This window comes from Macadamia integrifolia, chromosome 2 (genome assembly GCF_013358625.1).
Source record: "Macadamia integrifolia cultivar HAES 741 chromosome 2, SCU_Mint_v3, whole genome shotgun sequence".
Taxonomy (NCBI): domain Eukaryota; kingdom Viridiplantae; phylum Streptophyta; class Magnoliopsida; order Proteales; family Proteaceae; genus Macadamia; species Macadamia integrifolia.
In genome coordinates, this window is record NC_056558.1 from 13916524 (window position 1) to 13924510 (window position 7987).

Here is a 7987-nt window from a genome sequence, read left to right on the forward strand (position 1 = left end):
TTAAATTCTTAGATGACGAATGGTTAGGACGTTATTTTAGATACATATATTTAGGACGGTAATTAGAATTAGATCACAACCATTAATCGATTCACTTTCGCATTATTAAAAGAAGTAAAAAAATAAAATGGCTACTCTCGCTGTGATTGACCCGTAGCTACACTGATCCATACGCTTGCGGTTACATTTAAAATCTCAAACAAGTTTTTGGTGCCATTGGCGAGGAGACAGTTCCATGTTATTTTTTGCTTTCTTTTGATAAATCGGAGTGTTTTGTTTGCTTTGTTTTGTTTTTCTTTTCTTTTATTGAATTCCTGAGAAGAACAACTTGCAATAATAGTTGTATCGGTGGAGGTCGCCATACCTCACAGTATGATAAAGACAGGTTTTGCCCTGTAGCAGTACCTCAGGAATTGACCTGAGCAACCCAAGATCCCTGTCGGTAAGGTCCCAAAAAGCTAAAAAAAAATAAAAAATCATAAAAAAAAAAGTTTTGCTATCCATTCTTTTGTGCTTGTCTTACTCTAGTTGTGGGTAGTTTTCTGTTGCATGAGTGTTAGGTGGGTACGTAATACTAAGAATCGGTTAGAAAGAAGAGATCCAACAAGTAGAGACCCTATACATTTGCTCTCTTTAAAACCCTTCAATATTGGAGAACAAGAGCAAAAACCTTCACCTAAATCTCTGAAGATAGGTTCTACCCTGCTAGAACAAGCCGACCTTCCTGCATAGTTCTACCACAAGCCCAGGGCAATAATTTTGAACTTAAATCTCAATACATCACTATGTTACCCCACTTTCATGAGTTGACATCTGAGGATGCATACCTATTTCTAAGGGAATTTGAAGAGGTATGTGTTCTAATTAAGATCCAACAGCTTTCTGATGATGTTGTTAAGCTTAGGTTTATCACTTTTGCATAGAAAGACGAAGCTAAGAAGTGGTTGTATGGGTTACCCACAAATTCCATAACCTCATGGGAACAGTTCATAGTTGTCTTCCTTAAGAAGTTTTTCCCAAATCACAAGACCAATAAGCTTAGAAGTGATATCCTTCAGTTTAGGCAAAAGCCTAGTGAGTCATTTTCAAAACTTATGGAGAGATTCAAGGATCTACTCCAATAATGCCCTCACCATGGCCTAGACCTATGGCATTTATGTCAAATAATTTATGAGGGTAATGATTACCCAACTAAACAAATGATAGAGTCTATGTGCCCTAAGGGATTCACATCCTTTACAGATGAAGGAAAAGTATGGGAATCCTTACTTGACTTAGCTGACAAAACCCATGAGTGGAAATTAACCCAAGAGAGCGAAAGAACCATAGGAGGAAAAGGATATTTTTTGGATGGGATAGTAGCCAAGGAAGCCCATTTGGATAGCCTAATCAAGAGAATTGAGGCTATTGTTCCTAGAGAGCCATCATCAGTCAATTTGGTTAAGATTTGTGCTTGGTGCCAGTCCCCTGAACATCTCATAGAAGAATGCCCTAACACCTCTGGGGGGGACTTCTAATGATAGTGTTAATGCCTTATACCAGAATAATCCATATAGTAATACCTACAATCCAAGATGGAGAAATCACCCAAATTTCTCTTGGAATCAGGGCAACTAAACAGGGCCCTCCAATTTCCAGAATTAAGGTCAACCTAGACTCCAAAGGCCTCCCTTTGCACAATAATCTTTTTCTCAAAATACTTTTCCTAGGTCAAATGTAGGACCTCAGGCTAGTTTTCCTAGGGCCCCTCTCCTATCATCTTATCGACAACCCCCTGGGTTTATCAACACGGGAGAGGCAAGTAGAATAAGTGATTTGGAAAAAAATATGGCCCTCCTCATGACAAGCCACCAAAATCTTACGAGATAACTCACTCAACTTGTTCAACTCCCTGAAGGCCAGTTCATCACTGTTTTATATCAAGAATTCCTTGGTCCTGTCTCGAATGATATTATAAAAGCTCGTGAGGAGTTTTTACAGTTAAAGTGTTGCTCGTTAGCTCGATCAGATCTCGACAAACACTATATTCGAATGACAGACAGGTTCCATAAGATTGGTGGCCTTGATGATGAGAACCTCAAGCAAATCTTCTTAAATTCACTTCCAGATCCTCTTGGTGCTGATACTCTACAGTTCCTCCGAAACCAGAACATTGCTCTTGCCTCTTGCAGCATCGGCTCCTTATACAGTTTTGCTCTCACAGCTCTTGACAAACTCTGTAATGTCAAGAAAATCTGGAAAGAATTACAGTCCAAATCTGATAAAGTGTCCTCTGCCTGTGACACTTCCTGGATGAAGATCAAGTGTAAAGGTTCTGACCACTCCTGTGATTGTCCAACAAAAAAGCCGTTCCATCATAAGCAGTTCTTTCATCCATCCAGAAAGCATAAGAAACGGTTTCCTTTTAAGCCTTCTCGGTTTAAACGGTTTAAACCTCAATGGAAATTCCTTCGGAAAAAACAGTTCCGTGGGAAATCCAAGAATACTTCTTGCTTCATTTGTGGAAAGGATGGCCACTTTGCAAAAAATTGTCCTAACAGAAGTAAGAAAGACAAGGTGCTACATATGCTTGCCTCTCTCCATCATGATGATCTACAAGATGCTGATCTTGAATCTCTGTATTCCTTAGATGCAGAGCCTACTGACCTCTCCCTATTTGCCATTGATTACCCAGATGACGTTGACCCCCAACACCTCACAGACTCAGACCCAGAGTCTTCCTATTCCGAGTCCGAGGAATCAGATCCCCTCTACCAGGTTATCCCTTTCCTTCCCCAAACAGAAAACCCAACACCGATTCCTCATCGAACTGGACATGTCTAGTTTCCCTCGAATGCTTGAATTCCAACAGAAACAGCTTCCCAATGATCAACTCCTCCGGTGGGCTCAATGGTTCTCAAAGTGGTCCTTTGATATCAAACACATCAAAGGAAAAGAAAATGTGACTTCCTGTCCCGACCTACCTCTACCTTTTCCGTCATCCCACTCCTATACCCTTTAACCCCAGGAGCTTCATCTTCCTCTTCCTCAGCTACACCACAACCTTCACCCAGCCATAACCTCTGCTGTAGCATCCCTCCTCATCTTCCTCCTGAAATCATTCAAACCTTAACCTATAAGGCCATCCTTACCTACAGTAAGCTCACAGCCATCCAGCTTCTCAGAATAGCCCTTCGCCAAGAAGGTCTCTTTCTTGCTGGTTCTTCTTGCCACCCAGACTTCCCCTATCTCACAGTTTTCACCTTTAATACCTTCCATGACCTACAAACTTTACCTCTTATATATAAATGCATCTTCTGGCATTTATGTACGGCCTACTCCATTGCCATAAGTTTTCCCCTTCACGCCATCCACTCTCTGTGTTCTCGATGGTGTGACCCAATAAACCCTCATCAACCCATCCGTCCTATTCTCCAGTTTCTACAGCTCTTTGCTTCTATGGAAACCTGGTTGAATCTCTTCACCTCTCTTCTCCCACCAGATGAATCCCCTGATACACCCATGCACCATAGCATTATCCTCTTCCATAGACCTCCAGCTATCCTACAAATTACTGATCCTCCACCTACCCTACAACCCTGCCATTACATTGACTACACAACAGACTATCATGTGTATGAAACGAAGCCCTATACTCTTTTCATCAATCGACGACAGCATCGATCAGAGTGGCGACAGTTTCTTCATACCATGTGTCAGGTTAATGATACTCAGCCTCATCAAGTTCCAGCCCCACTTCTCCAGACTATTGATTCTGCTTGGGAACTTCATCAGAACGGTCGTCTTCCTTGCCCTCGTCTAATCCCTCTCATGGACGCATATGACGACTGGCTCATTGATACGGCTGCCTTCTACCCATACAGTAGTTCTTCAGATCCCGATACGGATTGAGTATGTATTGTATGAGTATATTGTCCATGTCTGTAGGAGTACGTATGTATTGTCCTGTACAAGTATGTATTGTCTGTCGTGAGTATGTATTGTATACTGTATGTATGCCGACAGTATTGTATGTATGCCGACACCCCCGACATACGATCCCACAAGCATGTGTAGTCCATGTGAAGGACACATGGCTTGGGTCCCACATGTCTCTTGTATATCCGTTGGCTATTTAAAGCCCCTCAGTTAATAGATTTGGGCAGAGCCCGCTTGACGTATACCAGTGAGAGAAGACTGGTATCAGAGCCGGGCGGTGGGTGGATGTGCAGCCGATGCGTGTCTGGCGGGTACTAACGAACTTAGTCCCACATCGGAAGAGCAGGTCCAACACCGCGATCATATAAGTCCCTGGGCGCCTTCTCCTTGTAACCATGGTTTTGGGGAGAGAACCGGGGCTAAACCCAGGGCTTGTCACTGTTTGAAAACCGTGAGAGGGAGAAAGGAACTTTACCCAGTCAACCAGAGCCTAACCCTAGGCATCATCAGCCTGTTAGTTCACAAACACCAACTAATGCACCACTGAATATAGTACAAGGTCAGACCCAACAAGGGCCCTCTAACCAATGTAATGTTGTTTATGCCCTTAGGAGTGGTAGAGAGTACCAACAGAGCATTCCTAAATCTTCCTCATCTATTACTCCTGTTAACTCTCCTTCAGTTGAGGACACAAGTGTGTCTCTTGTTTCAGGTTCGTTTAATGAACCTAAAGATTTTTCTGAAACTAAAGATGATTTAGTTGAGGAAACCAAAAATGATTCTTTTGAACAGGGGAAAATCCCTAACAGTCCTTATGTTCATCCTATCCCATTTCCTAATCGCTTGGTAAACAAAAGGAAGACTGCTTCCATGGACAAAATTTTAGAAGTCTTCAAAAGGGTAGAAGTGAACATCCCTCTTTTGGATGTCATATCCCAGATCCCCGCCTATGCAAAGGTACTGAAAGATTTGTGTACTCACAAACGTATCACTAGTGTGCCCAAAAAAGCATTCTTGGCAGGTAACATTAGTTCCATAATTACTCAGCCTATAGCAGCCAAGTATAAGGATCCAGGGAGCCCCACCATGTCTTGCGTCATAGGCAACACCTACATTGAGCATGCCTTACTTGACCTTGGCGTAAGTGTGAATCTTTCACCTTACCATGTGTACAAGCAATTTGGATTAGGAGAATTGAAAGCCACTGGAACTACTCTTCAGTTGGCAGATAGGTCTGTTAAAATTCCTAAAGGGATGGTTGAGGGTGTCTTACTAAAGGTGGGGGAATTTATTTTTCCTATTGATTTCATTGTGTGAGATACCAAGCCCTTCTCAACCAAGGATGAAATCCCAATAATTCTAGGAAGACCATTCTTGGCTACTAATAATGCATTAATCAACTGCCGGAATAGTTTCCTAAGATTATCTTTTGGTAATCAAACTATTGAGTTTAACATGTTTAGGATAGGCAAGCAACCACATATGGAAGAAGAGATTAATATGATTGAGGATTTTCTAGATTTTTCTGATGATTTAATTACCAACTTTGATATTAATTTTGATTCAGAATTCTAAGAGTGTATCGATGAGTTAGATGATGATAGTGAAAATTTCTTTTCTAAAGTCTTGAGTCTTCACACACCTGTGGAGCCCTTAGGATCCCTTTCCAATTCCATTCCCAAACCTTCCATAGTTGAGCCCCCTAAGCTAGATCTTAAGGAGTTGCCATTTAATTTGAGGTATGCTTTCTTAGGGCCTGACCAGACTCTTCATGTAATAATTTTTTCAAATTTGACTTCTAGCCAGGAAGAGGAGTTACTTAAAGTGTCAAAAGATAATAAGGAAGCCCTAGGTTGGACCATGGATGATATCAAGGGTATAAGCCCTTCTATTGTGCAACATCATATACATCTTATGGAGGATTCCAAACCATCCATGGAACCCCAAAGAAGAGCTAACCCAGTGATGATGGAAGCTATTAAGAAAGAGATCCTAAAGTGCTTGGATCATGGAATAATTTATCATATTTCTGACAGTCAATGGGTAAGCCTAGTTCATGTAATGCCTAAGAAGTCTGGTGTGACTGTAGTTCCCAATGCCAATAATGAACTAATTCCAACCCGTGTCCAATCTGGGTGGAGAGTGTGCATAGACTACAGGAAACTTAATGTGGCAACCTGAAAGGACCACTTCCCATTGCCATTCATTAACCAGATGCTAGAGAGGTTAGCTGGACATGAATATTATTGTTTTCTTGATGGATATTCCAGCTATAACCAGATCCCAATTACTTTAGAGGACCAACATAAGACCACTTTTATATGCCCATATAGAACATTTGCTTATAGGCGTATGCCCTTTGGGCTTTGTAATACCCCTGCTACATTCCAACAATGCATGATGAGCATATTTTCTGACATGGTCAAAAAATTCTTAGAAGTATTTATGGATGACTTTTCAATTCATGGGAATTCCTATTCTGAATGTCTTCATCATCTTTCTCTAGTTTTGAAAAGGTGTATATCTAAGAATTTGATTTTGAATTGGGAGAAATGTCATTTCATGGTTAAATCTGGTATTGTTTTAGGCCACGTAATATCCGAGGGAATTAAGGTAGATAGAGCCAAAGTGGATTTAATTGATAATTTACCACCTCCTTAATCTGTTAAGGACATCCGATCTTTTCTAGGGCATGCGGGCTTCTACAGGAGGTTTATTAAGAACTTTAGTCAGTTAGCCCGACCTCTCACTTCATTAATTGCCAAAGATCAAACTTTGAGTTTTCTAAAGAGTGCCTAGAATCCTTTAAACAACTTAAGAAGGAGTTGACCAATGCACCCATTGTTCAACCACTTGTTTGGACTGAACCTTTTAAACTGATGTGTGATGCTTTGGATTTTGCCATAGGAGCGGTTTTGGATCAAAGGATTAATAAGTTGCCCACTATCATTTATTATGCTAGTAGGACCTTAAATGATGCACAACTCAATTATACAACCATTGAAAAAGAATTTTTAGCAGTTGTGTTTGCATTAGAAAAGTTTCGGTCTTACTTAGTTGGTTCACATGTGGTGGTGTATACTGATCATTCTACTCTCAGATACTTAGTTCAGAAGAAGGATGCCAAAGCCCGTCTCATTAGGTGGGTTTTACTTTTGCAAGAGTTTGATTTAGAAATTAGGGATAAAAAAGGAGTTGAAAACCTAGTTGCAGACCATTTACCTCGGCTTTCCAATTCCTTGACTGTCGATTCTCCAGTCAACGAGAACTTTCCAGATGAACAGTTATTTGCAATGTCCAATGAACCATGGTTTGCTGACAGTGTCAAATTCTTAGTTTCAGGTGTGACTCCGGATCACTGGTCCAACCAAGATAAGTATAGGTTTCATTCCCAAGTTAAGCACTTTTTCTGGGATTGTCCTTATTTGTTTAAGATATGTCCGGATCAGATTATCCGATGATGTGTTCCTGATCATGAGCAACATTCTATTCTCTCTTTTTGTCATGATCATGCATGTGGTGGACACTTTGCACCTAAGAAGACTGCCGCAAAGGTTCTCCAATGCGGATTTTATTGGCCCACTCTTTTTAGAGATGCTTTGATTTTTGTAAGGCTTATCCCGCCTGCTAGTCTTTTGGCCAAATCAATAAGAGAAACATAATGCCTCTCAACCCTATTTTTGTAGTTGAGATCTTTAATGTATGGGGCATCGATTTTATGGGACCATTCCCTAATTCCTTTGGAAATTTATACATACTTTTGGTTGTTGATTATGTTTCTAAATGGATAGAGGCCATACCTTGTAAATCTAATGACCACAAAGTGGTGGTCCAGTTTCTCAAAGAGAACATTTTTTCCTGCTTTGGTGCACCACATGCAATAATTAGTGATAGGGGTACTCATTTTTGTAATCGACATTTTGAGGCCTTAATGAAAAAGTATGGGATCACCCATAATTTATCTACCCCTTATCACCCCCAAACTAGTGACCAAGTGGAGGTGTCTAATAGGTAGATCAAACAAATCTTGGAGAAAACTGTTAATCTCAACCGTAAAGATTGGTCCCTC

General features: G+C 40.8%; 1 non-coding gene across 1 annotated transcript; it reads right to left on the reverse strand.

Moving 5' to 3' along the window:
* Positions 1 to 1034: 1034 nt before the first annotated feature.
* On the reverse strand, positions 1035 to 1141 carry LOC122072409. Its single transcript, XR_006138426.1, has one exon. It is a non-coding gene; the product is annotated as a small nucleolar RNA R71 (small nucleolar RNA).
* Between the last annotated feature and the right edge of the window lie 6846 nt (positions 1142 to 7987).